The 18,636-nt window shown below is 49.3% G+C and overlaps 1 protein-coding gene across 5 annotated transcripts in view; it reads right to left on the bottom strand.

Annotated features, from left to right (window-relative positions):
* The window catches only part of LOC146798697 (nuclear RNA export factor 1-like), an 801,269-nt gene that overhangs the window by 53,113 nt on the left and 729,520 nt on the right, over positions 1-18,636 (bottom strand). The gene's annotated exons all lie outside the window — the stretch shown is intronic.

Genomic DNA, 18,636 nt, shown 5'->3' with positions numbered 1-18,636 from the left:
CACCATGGAATTGATGCTCTGGCTGCTTCTGACAGCTGCATCCTGTCATCCCACCAAGCCGTTTGTTGATCCCACTTGTCCTCCAGATCTTGCTGTAAAGGACGCATTCTCAGCCTGGCATTGGGGACAAGAAAGATGCAGGATGCCATCGACCCTAGGAGAGAGGCAACCTGACGGACCGAAGGTAAGTTGTTGCATAGAATATGCTTGCCCTTCAGTGTGATAGGTGACAGTCTCTCCTCCGAAGGAAACACTTTTCCTATTGCGGAGTCTATTGTTGCACCCAGATAGTGAATTCTTTGTGTGGGCTACTGAGTTGATTTTTCGAAGTTGACGTGGAGACCCAGCTGCTGGCAAAGGTCTAGACATTGTTGAAATTGGTTCCTCACGTTCTGGGGGGAGGGACCTTTTAGGAGCCTGTCGTCGAGGCAGGGGTACACAAAGATGCCTCTGCGCCGTAGAGCGGCTGCCACTACTGCCATGCACTTTGTAAACACTCGAGGAGCTGACTTCAGCCCGAAGGGCAGTACTTTGAACTGATAATGGGCCGATCCCACCAGAAAACGTAGGAACGTACTGTGATGTGGACATACAGGGACGTGAAAGTATGCATCTTGCAGGTCAAGCGAACACATCCAATCTCTCTGCTGCCGATGTGGATATATTTGATGGAGAGCCAACATGCAAAACTTCTCTTTTTTGATGAATTTGTATTCTGATTTCCGACCTTTCTTCCTCACTAGGAAGTACCTCGAATATACCCCTCGACCTCGTTGCGATATAGGAACCTCCTCGATGGCTGATTAACGCAGTAGGATGGATACTTCCTTTTACAGTATTTTCATCTGGTGGCACGTTGTTTTTACTGAAGGGATCGTAGGAGGCCGATGCCGAAAACACAGAGAGTACCCATTCTGCAGCGTAGCCAACACCCATTGGTCTTTTGTGATAGCACGCCACTCTTCTACATGGTTGGCAATACTTCCACCCCACAGGAGTGGGAAACGGCGATAGGGGAAGCGGACACTCATTGCTTAGATGGTGTCTTCGCTGAGACAGTAGATTGACGAGGGGTTCCTCTTCCTCTGGGGGCATGACGGTCCTGATAGTGTGATCTTGGTTGGCTCTGCTGATGTTGTTGCCTCTGCCAGTGAGGGGTTTGAACCCTCTGATGGAAGGGCCGCCGATCGTATGGCCTGTAACGTCGCCTGAACTCTTTTCTTTTTGCAAGCCCGACCGCCTTCAGGGAATCAAGCTCTGTCTTCATCCTCGACATTTCCTCATCTGTGTGAGTGCCAAACAAGGATGGGCCTGAGAAAGGGAGATTGAGATTTCAAGACTGCGCTTCCGCTTTTAGCACAGTGAGTCGGAGCCAGGATGACCTTCTAGCACAGATTCCGTGCGCATAGGAGTGTGCAGACAGCCTCGCTCCATCAGCTGCAGCGCTGATAACTTTGTTTGCCACCAAACTGCCTTCCTGCAATATCTCCTCAAAATCCCTGCGGTGTTCTTTGGGCAGCTTTTCTGTGAATCTTTGAAGCGAGTCCCACAAGGATCTATCATAGCGCCCTAATAGCGCTGAGGCGCTGGAGCCCTTCAGCATGGAGGCTGCCGTGTCACAGACCTTTCTCCCATCCATATATGAGAGAGGTGTACAGATAGAGATTTCTGCCTCTCTTCCCGTGCAGGAGCCTCAGATGAACGGGGCGTACAGGTGAAGACGCCGGACTGTTCGACTTTGAGATAACCACCTCCGGAGAGCGTCTTGAAACAGTGCAATGGGTCGACGTCGACTGGTGAGAGTGCCTCGACGTTGAACGTGGAGTTACTGTGTGAACCGGGGCTGGAGATTCTGCATAGACCTCGGTGATGGTGACGGAGCAATGCTCACTGGACGTGAGTCGGATCGAGAACGATATCTCGACGTCGATCGCTCTCTGAGGGTAGATCTGTGCCTTGACGTCGATCGCCACCTGGTCGACGACGACGGAGGGGTTTGTCTCGACGTCAAACGTTTCTGTGTTGACGCCAAAAGAGTCCTTTGCCTCAACGTCGATCGCCCAAGAGAAGGCGCCGGCGGGGACCTGTGTCTTGACGTCGAGCGCCTCTGCGACGGAGTCATGTGCCTTCGACGTCAACCTCCTCTGAGACGAAGCAGACAGAGTTTTTTTCTTCGACGTCGATGACGGAGTCTTTTGCTTCAACGTCGATCCTGTACGAAAAGACGCCAATGGAGTCTTATGCCTCGACGTCGATCGTCTACGAGAAAATGTCGATGGAGACTTGTGCCTCGATGTCTAACAACGTTGACCGAGACCTGCTCCTCGATGTTGATCGTCGCCGGGTTGACGTCAACGGAGGGTCAGTTACCTGGTGACTCGACGTTGGAACTGTCGTCTTCGGTCTTGGAGTTGATTGGTGTGCCTGCACCGTCGAAGACTTCAACTACGACATCTGTTTCTACCACTGGTAAGTTCGACGCCGATCCTGAACAGATCGGAACCTTGCTTCTCGACGTCGATCTTACTCTCTTTTTCTTCTGTCTCAACGGAGACCTACCTCTTTCAGAGAGCCCATAAAGACAAATTCTTTCTCTCTCCTTGATGGTTCTCCTGGACAGCTTCTTACAATGCGGACAGGTCTCTGGGGAATGAGAGTCAGGGAGGCAGAGAATACACACAGAATGTGTGTCAGACCTGGCCTTCTTCTTGCCACAGGAGGGGCAAGGGTCAAAAAGAGATGGCATTATGACAGAAAATAAATCACTTTCTGTCAATAAAATGGTTGTACCTCACTCTAAAGCCTAAAAGACGTTGAGTGAAAGGCAGAAAACCACAATAAGAGTAGAATTATTTGACAAAAAAGTCTTATGCGTTTATGTTTCGAATTTGGTTGGGGCATTAAAGACTGAAATGATAAAATCTGAAACTTATTATCAAATAGTATCGATTTGTATAGATAGTAAATGTATTTTATTGTAATCAATTTTTACAATAATGTCAAAAAAGAACAGCTGGGGGTTATATTGAAGATGCTTAGCTACGATCTTAGTAAATTAAAGGCAATCAGTTACACTGAAATGATTACTATTTGGGGAGGTGATTTTAATATTGGTTTATGTCTGCTAGCCGGGCTTGGCAAAGGCGGCCTAACAATAGAGGAGGATGATCCCTTGATCCATTTTGTGCACTCTGATAGGGGGGAGATGTTTAATGAGATTTTATTCTCATATGACCTTGGTTTTGCCAATTGCCTGTGCTCCCCTAGAGTGGATTTTGAACATGCCTATATAGGCAGGGGATTAGAATCCACAATAGATTTTATAATTGCCCCTAACCGTTATGCAAATTATATTATGAGTTATAAAACCCACAAAAATGTAATGAGTGATCACTTGCCCTTAAGCATCAACATTACCTTCCCAACTGTTTTAGTGGACAACACAACAATCAGGTAGTTTGGACCCAGAATGTACAAATGGGTAGACTGAATGGCTACACTCTGCGTTGGTCTAGCCAAGATCCATCCGAGTTCAACAAACAAATTATAACTAAGGCCTATGACTCAATTTTAGTGTGTTTGGAGGAATCTACTTCTTATGAAAATATATTGATAGCATTTTCCCAAATTACAGCAACTGTTAAAAACTTGCTGAGAGTGGAAAGCAAGGGTATAAGTACTAGTAGAAAGGGGTGGTTTGACTTAAATTGCACTAAAACATATACAAAGCTAAAAGAGGCCCTTCATAAGACAGAAAGAGATAAGGAGGAAGTCAGAGAATGTAGGAAGCTATACAATCAAGCTAGAAGGTCACGAAAGGAAGAGTTAAAAGAAAAAGCTTGGGCTACTGTTAGACTTGGCATCTTTTGGCATGTTTCCCCTGAGTTTTCACTTTCTGACCTCCCGCTTTTGACTCTGTTTTTGCTGGCGTAACGTTTCTGCGCATTTTTCGCACTGCTGATCAGTGGTAAAGTGCAGGCGCTCCCTGTGTCAATTGTGTGTGGATTGGTGTTTCCTTGATTGCATATTTGATTTACTTGTTAGTCCCTAGTAAAGTGCACTGAGTGTGCCAGGGCCTGTGAATCAAATGCTACTCGTCGGCCTGCAGCACTGACTGTGCAACCCACGTGAGTAGCCCTGAAAAGGTAACTCAGACCTGCCATTGCAGAGTCTGCGCGCAGTTTGTAACTGCCATGACGACTTGGCCAGTGCAAACACTTGCCAGTCCCTAACCTTCCCTTTTCTTACATGTCAGGCACCCCTAAGGTAGGCCCACGGTACCCTTGTAGGCAGGGTGCAGTGTATGTGAAAGGTAGGACATGCCTGGGTGTGTGTGGCATGTCCTGATAGTGAATAACAGCCAATTTCGTTTTTCACTATAGCAAGGCTATCTGTTCTCATAGGCCTGAATGGGCAGTTTGATTATAACATCTTATAATCCTAAATTGACCCAGGGAACAAGGATTTCCTTGCACCTCAAAGGGCCTGGTCTGCCTCTGACAATGCCGTCTCCACCTCCTGCCAGGAATTCAAACCAGAGAAGGCAGAACTGGTTCTGGCTGGACACTGACACCCTCTGCCTAGAGGATCAAAGGATTTTTGGACACAAATACTGGGGCACCGACCCCTAAACTTTAGAACTCATCTGGATCAAGAAGACTGCCAAGAAGAAGAGCTGGAGAAGCTGTGAGGAGGAACTACCACTTTGCTGTGTGCTTTGCTGAGCTGACCTGCAGTGGCTGCTTCTGTCTTGGGCAGTGAAAGGCCTGGACTGGACTTTTTGCAACCTATATTGTGAGTCTCTCCAAGGGCTTGAAGTAGAGCTTGCCCCCTGTTCACGAAGTCTCAGGAACAGCAAAGACTTCCAAGCTCTTCTGCCCGCAGCACTGGGGACTGTGTGTTTTGTGCTGTATCAGAGGAAAAGCAACGTCTACAACGCCGCTGAAGGCACAGCAGAGGGCACCGCAGCAACGCAACCTTGGTCTCACCGACAACGCCTGTCGACGCTGCCACCCAGCCGCTGCTTGCACCTCGACCTGTGGGCTCGGCACTGCCTCGCTACACGCCTAAGCCATGGCACCGCAGAGAGCACCGCCGCAATGCAACCTTGGTCTCACCGACGACGCCTGTTGACGCTGCCACTGAGCCGCTGTTCAAGCCGCGACCTGTGGGCACCGTACTCCGCACCGCCTTGCTTCACGAGGACGCCTTGGCCTTGGCCTCCCCGCCGCCGCTCCACGCCGAAATCGGTGCCTCTGCTTGCACCGTGGTTCGAGGGCACCGCTCGTAAATCACACGAAGCACTGCCCTCATCCCGCACCGGAGCCTTGGCCCACCGACGCCGGCACCATCAACTCCCGCTCATCAGCCGACGACAGCGCTTCAGTAACGAAGACGCCGCTGCTTACCCCGTGACCTGCTAGCACCGTGACGAGCACTGCCTTCATCTCGCACCGCGACCCTGGTCTCACCGACTGTGAGAAAGTGCCCTCTTTTTTGCATGATATGCCCCCACTTTTTGCTGAATTGCTGAGGTACTTTGACTGAGTGTGCCCTGGGCTCCTGCCAATCAGGTACCCAGGGCCTGTGTTCCTTCCCTAAAACTGCATTGAAGCCTAAACCCAATTCACATCTCTGGCCACATGTCTGCCCCTGGTAAATGGCACCATAGGTACCCAGGGCACTGTGACCAGAGAAGGCCCCTAAGTGCTGCAGCACTTATTGTGCCACCCTTAGAGGCCCTGTACCCTGACACACACACGCTGCCTTTGCAGGCTGGGTGCCTAGGTGCAGAACAAAACAAAGAGTCGACATGGCACACATCCCTGTGTGCCATGCCCACAAACCACTGCCCTGGCATACATCAGTCACCCCTCTAGCTGGGTGCCCTATGCCAGTGGTGAGGGTACAGGTGCATGAGCCCTGTCCCCTACAGTACCCAGGTCCATTCCTGGGCACTGTAAGTGTAGTGCAGCCATTAAGAGTATATGGTGCTGGGAGGTTGTCATTACGAACTCCACAGCAACATAATGGCTTCACTGAAGACTGGGAAGTTTGGTATCAAACTTCTCAGCACATTAAACCAACACTGATGCCAGTGTGGGATTTAATGTAAAATGCACAACAGAGGGCATCTTAGAGATGCCCCCTGAAACTCGACCAACTCCCAGTGACCTGACTGAGTGGCTGCCTAGGCTGCCACCACCAGACATGTTTCTGGACCCTGGGTCGAGAGCTTGCTGCTCTCGGGGGCCTGAAACAGTGCACATCCTGGGACGAGGTGCCAAGCCTCCTCCCCCAGGATGGGCAGGGTTCACGAAGGAGAAGCTTCAAAGGCATACCGCCTTTGTGAGCGTCTACAGACCACTTGCTGTACTCAGCAACTGGTCCCCACTGGTTCTACCCCCCACTTTGGGCGGGAGACCCGGTGGGAAAAACAAAGTGAGGAAGAGAGGTGTGCCCACCTCTACCAATTCCACCCCTAAGGTGGGGGAGGCGAAGTGAAGCACAACCTTGAGTCCCCGCCATCTTGAGGATGGGGGGACCCAGCCAACCAGGGACAGGCTCCTGCCCCCTCCCACTGGAGAGTGGCAGAATAGGGGGTGTACCCACCCCAGGGAAGAGACCCATTGGTCCCTGCCCTTTACCTACCTGTAACGCCCCTAAATTTAGTATTTAGGGGCACCCTGAACCTTCCTTCCTCAGATCCAGCAGCCACAAGAAAAGAAGGAAAGAAGAAGAAGGACGAAAAGCTGTGCAGAGCTAACAAGAGGACGACGCCCACTGACTTGGCCCCAGCCCTACAGGCCTGTCTCCCCTCTAACCTGCTCCTGCAAAACCCCTGCGTGTCCAGCAGCCAGCAACCTCAAAAACCCCGGAGGACCTGCCTGCATTCACTTTCCAAGCTGCTTCTCCAGTGAACACCGGACATGTTTGAACTGCAGCTTCTGGTGCCAGCCAGAAACCACAAATCCAGCACACTCTGCGCTCGCCGAGCTCGGCCCGCGTTTGAGTGAACAAACACCACGAGGAGGTCCCCCCGGCGATCCTGACCCGAGATCCGGCGACCCCTGACCTGCCTCAAGACTCGAGACGACGCCTGCAGCCTCAATCCAGAAGACCCCCCCCTATCACGACCAGAGGGGATAAGAAAATCCGACGTCCAAAGGCACCCCTGCACCCGACGCCACAGGGCCTTGTGTGCCCAACCCAGTGGTGCCTATCCATTTCTCTACATCCCAACTTACCCCTTAAAGTGGTGGTCACTTGGCCTGTTAGCTTTCAGACTTTGCACTTTTGTATGAGAATGTATGAAATAACCTTTATGTACTTTTATGGATGTTTTTAACATATCCGAATAAAGATCATTTGATTGATTGATTGGTGGTCACTCCTGGAAGATCTTCGTCCCTCAGCCTGCAGTGTTTCTTTATCCTGGAGAAGAAAACAAGTTACTTACCTGTAACTTTGGTTCTCCAGTATTGGTAACTTTCATAGATTCCCATAGCTTGTATCATTCCCCGTCGTCGGAATGGGAGTCTCTGTAAATAAAAATAACATAGCAGTAGGTACAAAAAAGAAGAAAAGGCCTAGGCCTCATCTCATTTTGTAGCATATCCACCTCTTTTTGTAAAAGAGACCAAAATAATGCAACAACCAATCAGAATAGCCTCACCCCACAGAACCTTTCTGAAAGAACCTCAGAGCCTCAGATTTTCGTAGCCGTTGTGTAACAGTATAACAAAACATGCTGAAGGCTGAGCTTTCCCAGGGGAGGAGGGTGGGCGCATGGGAATCTATGAAAGTTACCAATACTGGAGAACCAAAGTTACAGGCTGTGTCTTTGGATACAGCCTTAAGCATGAAAACCCACGTATCCACAACATGTGGTAAAGGCTTTGCCATGTTAAAAATGCTGAGGAGAGTCTTTCCATGGATACCATTGGACTGCAGAAAGATTCTGGCACAATCCCTACTAATGAGTAGGTTAGACTACGGAAACTCTCTGTTTGTAGGAATGAATGACTATCTCTTCACCAAATTACAAACTGTACAAAATGCCGCAGCTAAGGCGATATGTAATAAAAGAAATTTGACTCAGCCAAGAGCTGCATGAGGGACCTGCATTGGCTGCCGATTCGACAAAGAGCTCTATTTAAGCTACTTTGTACAACACATAAAACACTACACAATACAGGCCCGTGCATCCTAAAAAACAAAGTCACACTTTACTTCCCATCCAGAAATCTACGCTCTCAATCCACTGCTAGAGCCAGAACCCCACGCGTCAAAACCGCAAAGATGGGAGGGCGAGCCTTCTCTCACCTGGCGGCTAACAGATGGAACGATTTACCTGTGCATCTCAGACTCATAACTAACTACCTATCATTCAGGAAACAGCTAAAAACGTTCCTCTTCCCCAAACCCGACGAATAAACGTAATCATTTGGCATTTCCCCGCATTACCTACGCAATTCTGTCTGCAACTATAGCGCCGTGATATCCCATTGGGATGATTGATTGCGCTTTATAAGCACCCCATAACATTAACATTAACAGGTAAGTAACTTGTTTTCTTACTCCAGTATTGGAACTTTCATAGATTTCCATAGCTTGTATCAGAGTTGCTAGCATTCAGAAGCACATTTTGCTCTCTCCTCGTTGTGTTTCCCTATTCTCTCTCCCTTTTTAAAAAAAAAAATGCATCATGCAAAAGAACACTAAAAATAGTGCAATAACATTTAAGAATAAAAGTAAATATACATATAATTCCAAAACCACTCAATGGAAGAGGTTCCTCAGGACTGCCTGGCCTACAGCCGTGTCTTCCTATGTCGAGGCCTCCAGGCAGTAATGTCTTGCGAAGGTGTGCAAGCAGCTCCAAGTTGCAGCCCTGCAGATATCTTTGATATGGACCCCAGCAAAGAGGGCCGTAGAGGAAGCCATTAACCTTGTAGAATGTGCTCGGACTCTACCCTCCAGGGGTTTGCCCGCTGCTGAATGACAAAAACTTATGGCACTGGCCTCCCACCGAGCACTCCCCTGCTTGGACAGGGGCAAGCCCTTGCGGGGAGCGCTAAACGAAACAAACCGTTGAGAAGATTTTCGGAATTCTTTAGTACGGTCCAGATAGAGCTTCAAACATCTCTGCACATCCAGAGAGTGGAGTGCTCTTTCTGCCGGCGTAGAGGCCTGAGGAAAGAAAGCCTTAAGGATCACCGGCTCATTTAAATGAAAGTCCGAAGGCACCTTAGGTATGAACCTTGGGTTAGTCCTTAGGATCACTGTATTTTTCTTGAATTGTAGGAAGGGTTCCTGGATTGTCAGAGCCTGTAATTCACCCATTCTTCTTGCAGAAGTGAGAGCTTGGAAGAAGCGCCACCTTCCAAGAAAGGAATTTCAAATCTGCTTGATTTTTTATTTTTTTTTCTTAAATATCTTTATTGACATTTTTCCATTTTTTCAATAAACAGCATACTCATTAACAAGCAAATAAGAAAATACATGATATGATACGATACAACAGCATTTTTGGCTAGCATATCAGACCGTACAGGACGTACGCCAATCATTGCCAGAAGAAAGTTTAACAGGTATACCCAGCGATCGACCATGCGTCCAGTTCAAAACACGCCCGTGAATTACCATGTAGTAGTTATGTAAAAGGAATTGATGACAGATCACCTCTTGTGTCATAGTCCACCATGTTCAGCATGGCCACATGGGATGCCAACGACGACGTACAACCTACCACCTTGTACATGAGGGGAGTTAAACATCGATGATTAGCATAGTGGACTGAACCTCAGTAGTGGGTAACAGCGGTGTATGCAGGTACTGAGTTGTACTAACTCGTCGTGAAACTTCATGCACAATCAAATCTGCTTGATGAATCGGCTCAAAGGGGTGCTTCATCAGCTGGGTGAGAACCAAATTCAAATGCCACATAGGAGGCGGAGGCCTCACTGGAGGAAAGACTCTAATGAGGCCTTTGAGGAACTGCTTGACAATCCTGGCTGACCAAAGAGAAGGTCCAGATGCAGTGCATCTATAGCGAGAAGCCTGCCGCCAAATGAACCTTTATGCATGAATGAGCCAGCCCCGCTTTAGCCAAAGACATTAAATATGGAAGAACTTGGTGAGGTTGAGATAAAAAAGGGTCGAAACCCTCCTGCTGACACCAGATGCAGAATCTCTTCCATTTTAAACAGTATGTCGTATTAGTAGAAGGAGCTCTGGCCTGAGAGAGCACCTCCTTAATCTCCTCCGAGAGATCTAGCCCAAGAAACTCTCGCTGCTCAGGAGCCATGCTGTTAGGTGTAAGGAGCGAGGGTCCGGATGCCAGATCTGGCCCTGGGATATCGTGAGAAGGTCTGGGACCATCCGTAGCAGCCGTGGAGGGACCAGGGAGAGGAGATGAAGTTCCGTGAACCAGAACTGCCTCGGCCAAGCTGGAGCTATTAAGACCATCTTGCACGGTTCCGTTTTGATCTTCCTGAGTACTCTGGGTATCAACGGAATGGGGGGAAAAGCGTATACAAACGCGCCTGACCAGGCTATCAAAAACGCATTCCCCAGCGATCCGTGATGGTGTAGCTTGCTTGCATAAAACTTGCATTTTTTGTTCTCCGGGGTGGCAAAGAGGTCTATTGAAGGTCTGCCCCACCGGTGAAAAATTTCCTGTCAGACAGTGTGGTTCAGTTCCCATTCGTGGCTGACTGACGACAGCCTGCTGAGCATGTCCGCCTTTTCGTTTAGTATTCTTGGAAGATGTTCTGCCTTCAGAGATATCCTGTGAAGGATAGCCCACTTCCAAACCTTCTGGGCTTCCTGTGACAACGGAAGAGATCTGGTACCCCCTTCTTTGCTTATGTAGTGCATGGCTGTGGTGTTGTCCGTGCGGACGAGAACCGTCGATCCTTGCAGCCGTGGAAGAAAAGCCCGTAGGGCTAGACAAATCGCCCTGAGTTTCAGGAGATTGATATGAAGAAGGCGGTGCTGTGGCAACCAATGTCCGCTTACATGTAAATCCTGTAGCACCGCGCCCCAACCTTCCAGCGAGGCATCTGTAGTCACAACCTGAGGAGCTGGATTGATTACGAAGGATAGACCTTAGGATATATTCTGCTCCTTCGCCCACCACAAGGCAGCCTTTTTCATAGCCGGAGCGATTAGCACCTTGTCGAAGGATCCGTCCACTTGTCGCCATTGTAGGTCGAGCTGTTCCTGAAGTGAACGCATCCGTAACCTGCAGTGAGGTATTAAAGAAATGCAAGAGGAAATTGTTCCTAGCAGGGATTTGCAATGGCGAACTGAAAGATACTTTCTTCTTTTCAACAGCTGAGCCATGGACATCAGTTTCTCTTGCCTTTCGAGGGATGGAGAAGCATTGTTGAGAGACGTGTCCAGAATGGCTCCTAGGAATCGTGCTTCCTTGGACGGACAGACAGATGACTTCTTCCTGTTGAGAATCAGGCCCAGTTTGCTGAACAGATGCGTACATGCATCGACTGTTTCTTCCGCTGTCTGTTCAGCAACCAATCGTCCAGGTAGGGAAAGATTTGAAAATGCTGCTTCCTGAGGAAGGCTACCACCGGCGCTAGCACCTTGGTAAAGATCCTCGGAGCAGACCGAAGTCCAAAAGGTAGAACCTTGAACGGAAATTGGCTCTTGCCTACTGTAAACCGTAGAAACCTCCTGTGGGCTGGATGAATGGGTATGTGAAAATAGGCATCCTCGAGATCGAGAGTGGCCATAAAATCCCCAGGGTTGAGTAGACGTAAAATGTCCTGGAGAGACACCATCCGAAAGGATTGTTTTATGAGATAGGTGTTTAGCTCACCGAGATCTAAAATGGGGCGCCACTTCTCCGGCGTCTTCTTGAACAGAAAAAATCTGGGAGTAGAAACCCTCTCCCTTCTGAGAAAAAGGGACCAGCTCTACAGCCCCTTTGAGGAGCAACTGATGAACTTCGAGCCGCAGAAGACGCAGATGTTTCGAAGGCATGGCGGCAGGGGGCTTGGAAGGTGGAAGATGTACAAATTCCAGCGTATGGCCACATTGAATGATGTTGAGTACCCAACAGTCTGATGTTATCCGTCGCCAGTTGTGGAGGTATTGAGATACCCTGCCCCCCACAGATGTTGTCTTGGAGGGGGGTACAGCAGGAAGAGCCAGTATGCCGCTATTGTCGCTTAGAGGTGTCACGCCCCTGGCGATTCTGTTTCCCTCTAGAGTTAGACCTAGAGAAAGAAGAGGTCTGCCTTTGTCTTTGATAGTAAGATGGACGATAAGACTGACGCGGTGAATTATAAGAAGGATACCGTTGCTGTTGGTATGAACCCCTGTAGGTCGTAGTACTCCTTTCTCTGGCTCCACGGAAGGAACCTGCCAATATTGTAGGGTTCCTAAGGATCTTGCTGTCTCCGTATCCTTTTTGATGTTTTGGAGGGCATCATCAATATGTTTACCAAATAATGCCTCCCCATCAAACGGAAGGTCCAGGTTTTTGTTCTGGACCTCCGGCCGGAACCATCTCGCCCTCAGCCAGCCTTGGCGACGAAGAACAGCTGCGCCTGCAAGCGAACAGAAAGCCGTTGTGGCAATGTCCATTGCGCAGTCAATAATCTTAGCTGATGTGACCTCTCCCTCCTGCAAGATTTTCTTTGCTTCCACTTTATTTTCCTGAGGCAGCTGGTCTAGATATGGTGAGAGGTCACACCACATCTGACGATCATATCTGCCAAGTATTGCCAACGCATTCGCCGCTCTAATCAAAAGACTTGCCATTGCGGAAAATCTTTTCCCAGCATTATCTAGGCGTCTGCCTTCCTTATCCGGAGGAGCAGTAAGAGGCGCAGAAGTATTACGTGATTTTTGCTGAGCCGCCTGAGATATCACTGAATCCGGCTTCGGTTGACCTGTTAAGGATACTGGACTGTCTTCAGGGGCCTTGTATTTTTTCTCCAGACGCGGCAAGACTGGAATGACAGTAGCCGGATTCTTCATTGCCTTAAGACCTTCATCCCAGACATGGCTGACAATAGGAATGAAACGGACCGTCTTCCTATAAGGTTCTTTGAAATCATAAAGAAAACATTCAGTTTGCACATGTGGCCATGTGAAGTTTAAATCTGCTTGAAGCTCTTTCCATCAATTTATGAAACCCCCCAATGTCTGCCGGGGGAGAATCAGCTGTATCCGGTGCTGGAGAAGCTGGGTCCGGTATAACATAATCATCCCACTCAGTACCCTGGTCCGGCCTGGTGATATCGCCCTGATCCTCGTCCGAGGAATCAATCTTCAACTCTGGAACCACTGGAGGTATGACTGGACTGGTTAATTGAGGCTGTGAAACCATCTGGGACAATGGTCTTGGCGAAGACAAAGAACGAGCTGGTGGAGCAGAAACATTCTGCGTCAAAGGAAGTGAAGGAGGAGGTGGCTGGGAGAATCTCCTCCTATAGTCCTGCAACATGTCTTGAAGATCTGTCAAAAGGGAAGAAGGTACAGAAACCATCTCCTGTCTAGTGTCTTCCTGAGGTTGAAAAGGGTGATGATATGAGTGCCCATGAAGGTATTCACCTTCAGAATCAGTGTCCTGGCACTTGACTAGAAGCTGTGAGGGGCATCCTCACCCTCAGAATTGTCTTCCTCCTCCAGCAACAATGCGGGAGGCAGAGGGGTAACCCTTCTTGGAGAAGTCATGTCCAGCGTGATTCTCGTCAAAGAAATTGCGATTTTCTCCGTCGACGAAGACGTCATCGGCGGTACCGTCGACGGTGGAGAAGAACAAGAAATCGTTGTCGACGAGGTAGTCGACGGAAGACCCACAGACGACGAGCAGATCGTTGACGATGAGATGGGCGTCGACGACACTTTCGTCGTCGAGACCATCGACACTCCCGCTGTCATCGTCGTCACCGCCGTCGTTGTTAAATCTCTCGTCGACGTCATCGTCGTTGCAGCTATCGTCGTCGACACCTTTGCCGACACCTACGTCGACTTTGAAGGAATTGTCATCGTCGCCGAAGAGCCCGTCGACACCAACGGATGGAACAGTGCCACCGTCGACGGGCTCGTTGACGGTGGCACTGTTTTAACTTGTACCTTTGAAACCTTCGTCGACTGAGTCTTTCGCAGCGTCGTCGACGATTGACTATTCTTGTCAGACTTCTCAGATGACACAGAAGAAGGCTTTTTAAAAGGTTTATCAGACTTTGCCACTGCTCCTTTGCACCATGGTGAGGAGATTCGCTAGGACTCCGGCTCTCAGACACACGGGGGGTCTTTTTTGAGGCCTTTGAGTGATGGTCTGCAGATGGTGAATGTGAGAAGTTGGCCTGATGTATGATGTCACTAGTTCTAGTGAACACCTTATATCAGTCCAAACAACCCTTATGGTGATTGGTTGTAAAGTCAACCTTATAGACCAGCTATCCTAGTGATAGCATGGACAAGAGCAGTCTTAGGCTAAACTCTGAATGGCATGTGAAGCCAGCTGTTATACCATTTGTAACCCCTTGAATACCAAATGAAAGGACACCACAACAGATATATATATAAAATAAAGTGTATTTATTCTAGTCAAACCCTCAGCACTCTTTATGAGATTCGAGGTAAGTACAACACAGCCTTATTCAAGCATACATTAAGTCACACAGGTAAGTAATACAGTTAGGCCATAGGGGCCACGCAAACCATATACTAAATAAGTGGTATAAGGACCACTGTCACGGAAATAAGATAGGCCTAGGCCTAGGGAATCGCTGGGGCTACACTATACTACCCAAGGTTAGGAAGTGGGAGGCCCACGGGATTCAGGTGCAGAGTGGAAACACTCACTCGTAATGCGTATAATCGATAGAAATAGTACAGTTCAGAAATAAGCAGTTTTAGGACACTTCTGGTATAGCTAGAAAGTCGAGACTCGGAAACTAGACCCTAGGATAGTCAATTCTCTTGTGAGCACCGAAGTACCCAAGTTACCTAGCCCACGGGCTGCGGGTGCATAGGTGTGAACTTGCGTCGGGTTTCGTCGTGGACTTCTATGGATGCCTGAAGGAAAGTTGCTGACAGGCAGTCAGTACAGAGTGTCCGGTGGATCCCAAGGCCGGGATCAAGAAGGAAGGATACCTGCAAGCAGAAGGGACAGAGTCTGGGTCACTAGCCAGTGACCACGTGGAACCAGGAAGGAACCAGGCGATGTCGTGAAGATGCAGGTGAAGAGGTGAAGCTTGTCGCAGCAGCCACGGGTACCAGGAGACGTCGAGGACGACCAGGACCAGGAGGCGAGCTGTCCCACGAAGGCTCTTGCTGTCGGCGGCGTCGAAGTCGAACTAGGACTCACCATGCCATGGCAAGCGGAACCCACGAAGAATGGAGGACTTGCTTCTGGTGCAGACCAGGAAGGTCTGGGGTGCTTCTCGTTTGCAGAGGAGCAGGAGCCAGTCGGGAGGAGCCAAACCAGCAGTGGAAAATCAAAGGTGTGTCGTCGCAAAGGTTGCTAGCCAGCGGGCAAGCAACCGGACAGACGCGGCAAGCAGGAAAATGCAGAAGGGCCCCACACAGGACTCGTGGAGTGTGGGGGGCTGATCTTCAGTGCAGATGGTGGTTGGGGCTTCTCAATCCCCGGTGCATAACTTCGAGGGTGCCTCAGAAGCTGCGCTGGAAGATACTCGCCACTTTTCCCAGGTAGCCGGTCCCATGTCTCTCGTCGCCTCCACGGATCTCAGCTCGGCTGTGGATGTGGATCAGGGTCGGAGAAGTCTGGAAGTCAAGGCTCTGGTCAGGCTCTGCAGTCGGTCCCTCGTAGAACTTCAGCAAAGCAAAGGGTAAGTCTCTTGATGGTGCCTGTTTGCACAGGGTAGCCACTCCTTGGGCACAAGGAAGATTCTTCAGTCTTCTTCTTTCGTCGAATGTCGAAGGTCCAGAGTTTCTGTTCAAGTTGCAGGTTCAGGATAATCTAATCTCCTGGGGCCCAGCTACCACACTTATACTAATCTGGGGGGCTGGGTTGCCTGCTAGGTCACGCCTTATGGGTGGGACCTGGGAGGGGGGTGGTTACACCCCCTTCCCTTTGTCCAGTTTCGCGCCAGGACTGGGGCTGGAGTACCCCAGCACCGGTTTGAACTGGACAATGCATGGGACACCTTGTGTGCCCCAGGCAGTGTCTAGTTTCTTTCATCCCTCCCTGCCCCAATACACTAAGGCCTGTCTGGGGTGGTGCTCGCACCTCCCAAGGCAGGAAACCTATTGTCCAAGCCTCCCGTGCCGGGATCACTCCCAGCAGCAGTGGGTCAGACTCGTGTCGTGGCAGCAACATCCATTTTGTGATGCTGGGGCTCTGGTTAACTTTAACCGGGTAAGTAGGTTTCAACATGTCTTCTCCCTCTAGAAGGGAGGGATAATATCCTCATCCCCAGAAATGGGATGGGGGTATTATTCCAAAGTGTTAGACACCTTACACGACATGTTTTGATAAAGCTAAACCATAGTTACCATAACCGTTTAAGATTATAAGGCACTTTAAGAGTATATGGTAGGCTATATCATAGAACAGCTTATAAGGACATGGTTCCGAAAGCTGCAGACAGGCTCAGCTCATGCTAGAGCACTATCTCACATGTTACCAAGCACTCTGCCTCCAGGATTGTTAAGGCCTGCCATAGGAGTGGCTGATAGGTACACATGTGTCTATATATAAGGTAGGTATAGGAATACTACACCTACGCAAGGGGTGATTACACGACCTTGCCCCAGCTGAGTGATCAGCCAGTTGTGTCATAATGGAAGGCCAGGCCAGGGGTGGCATAATACATGCTGCAGCCCCTGGTAGGCCTAGGGTACACCTATGCCCTGGGTACCTAAGGTACACTGTACAGGGGCAAATAAGGTGATCCTATCCAATGAGGTTATGCACCTAAAGTACATAGTATTAATTTAGAGAGAGAACAGCAGGGCTGTGGGTCTGATTAGCAGGTCCACAGCCACATCTAAGTCGAAAACCAGTAAAGCAAAAAGCAAAAAGTGGGGGTGAACATAGAAAGCAGACCCTACTCTCCTACACAACCCACCCCCCCCCAAACTTAGGGACATTAAAATAACCTTGACCAGTTGAGTCTTCATGTTCTAAGTGGAAATATCTGGAGAGTCCATCTGCATTGGCATGGTCAGTCCCAGGTCTATGTTCCACTGTGAAGTCCATCCCCTGTAGGGAAATGGACCACCTAAGAAGTTTGGGATTTTCACCCTTCATCTGATTTAGCCACAAGAGGGGCTTATGGTCTGTCTGAATCTTGAAGTGAGTGCCCAACAAATATGGCCTCAGCTTCTTCAGGGCCCAAACCACAGCAAAGGCCTCCCTCTCAATAGCTGACCAACGTTTCTCTCTAGGAGTCAGCCTTCTACTTATAAAAGCAATGGGCTGGTCTTGACCATCTATATTAAGTTGTGAAAGAACAGCTCCCACACCCAACTCAGAAGCATCTGTCTGGACAATAAACTCTTTGGAGTAGTCTGGACTTTTCAGAATAGGTGCACTGCACATGGCCTGCTTCAGGTCATCAAATGCTTTTTGACAGCTTACTGTCCACTGAACTTTCTTTGGCATTTTCTTGGAGGTCAAGTCATAAAGTGGTGTCACAATGGACCCATAGTTCTTAACAAACTTTCTGTAGTACCCAGTCAGGCCCAAGAAAGCTCTGACCTGAGTCTGGGTAGTTGGAGGAGACCAGTCCTTTATGGTCTGGATCTTTCTCTCCAGTGGTTGAACCTGACCCCCACCAACTAGGTGGCCCAGGTACACAACCTTGCTCTGCCCTATCTGGCACTTAGTGGCCTTGATAGTGAGGCCTGCCTTTTGCAGGGCCTCTAAAACATTCCTCAGGTGGACCAGGTGATCCTCCCAGGTGGAGCTAAAGACAGCAATATCATCAAGATAAGCTGCACAGTAGTCATCCAACCCAGTAAGGACTTGATTCACCAACCTTTGGAAAGTGGCAGGTGCATTCGTCAAACCAAAGGGCATTACCACAAATTGATAATGTCCTCCTGGGGTCGAGAAAGCAGTTTTGGCCTTTGCATTCTCAGCTAGTCTGATCTGCCAGTAGCCTGCTGTCAGGTCAAATGTGCTCAAAAACCTAGCAGCTGCCAGTCTGTCAATGAGCTCATCTGCCCTAGGTATTGGGTGGGCATCTGTCCTAGTGACAGCATTGAGACCTCTGTAATCCACGCAAAACCTCATCTCTCTCTTACCATCTTGGGTGTGAGGTTTTGGCACAAGAACTACAGGACTAGCCCAAGGGCTCTCTGAAGGTTCAATGACTCCCAGCTCCAACATCTTTTGTACCTCAACTTTTATGCAGTCCCTGACATGGTCAGGTTGCCTGTAGATTTTACTCTTCACAGGCAGACTGTCACCAGTGTCCACCTCATGGGTGCACCAGTTTGTCTGACTTGGGGTCAGAGAGAACAAATATCTGTAGGATTGCAGAACTTGTCTGCAGTCCTGTTGCTGATGGACAGTGAGGCTGTCAGAAAAGACCACACCATCAACTGAGCCATCATCAGGGTTCTGAGTCAACAGGTCTGGGAGAGGGTCACTCTCTTCCTCCTGCCCCTCATCTGTAGCCATGA

Source organism: Triturus cristatus, chromosome 9, assembly GCF_964204655.1.
Source record: "Triturus cristatus chromosome 9, aTriCri1.1, whole genome shotgun sequence".
Taxonomy (NCBI): domain Eukaryota; kingdom Metazoa; phylum Chordata; class Amphibia; order Caudata; family Salamandridae; genus Triturus; species Triturus cristatus.
Note: the sequence above shows the minus strand (reverse complement) of the source record. Positions and strands in the feature narration are given on the sequence as shown.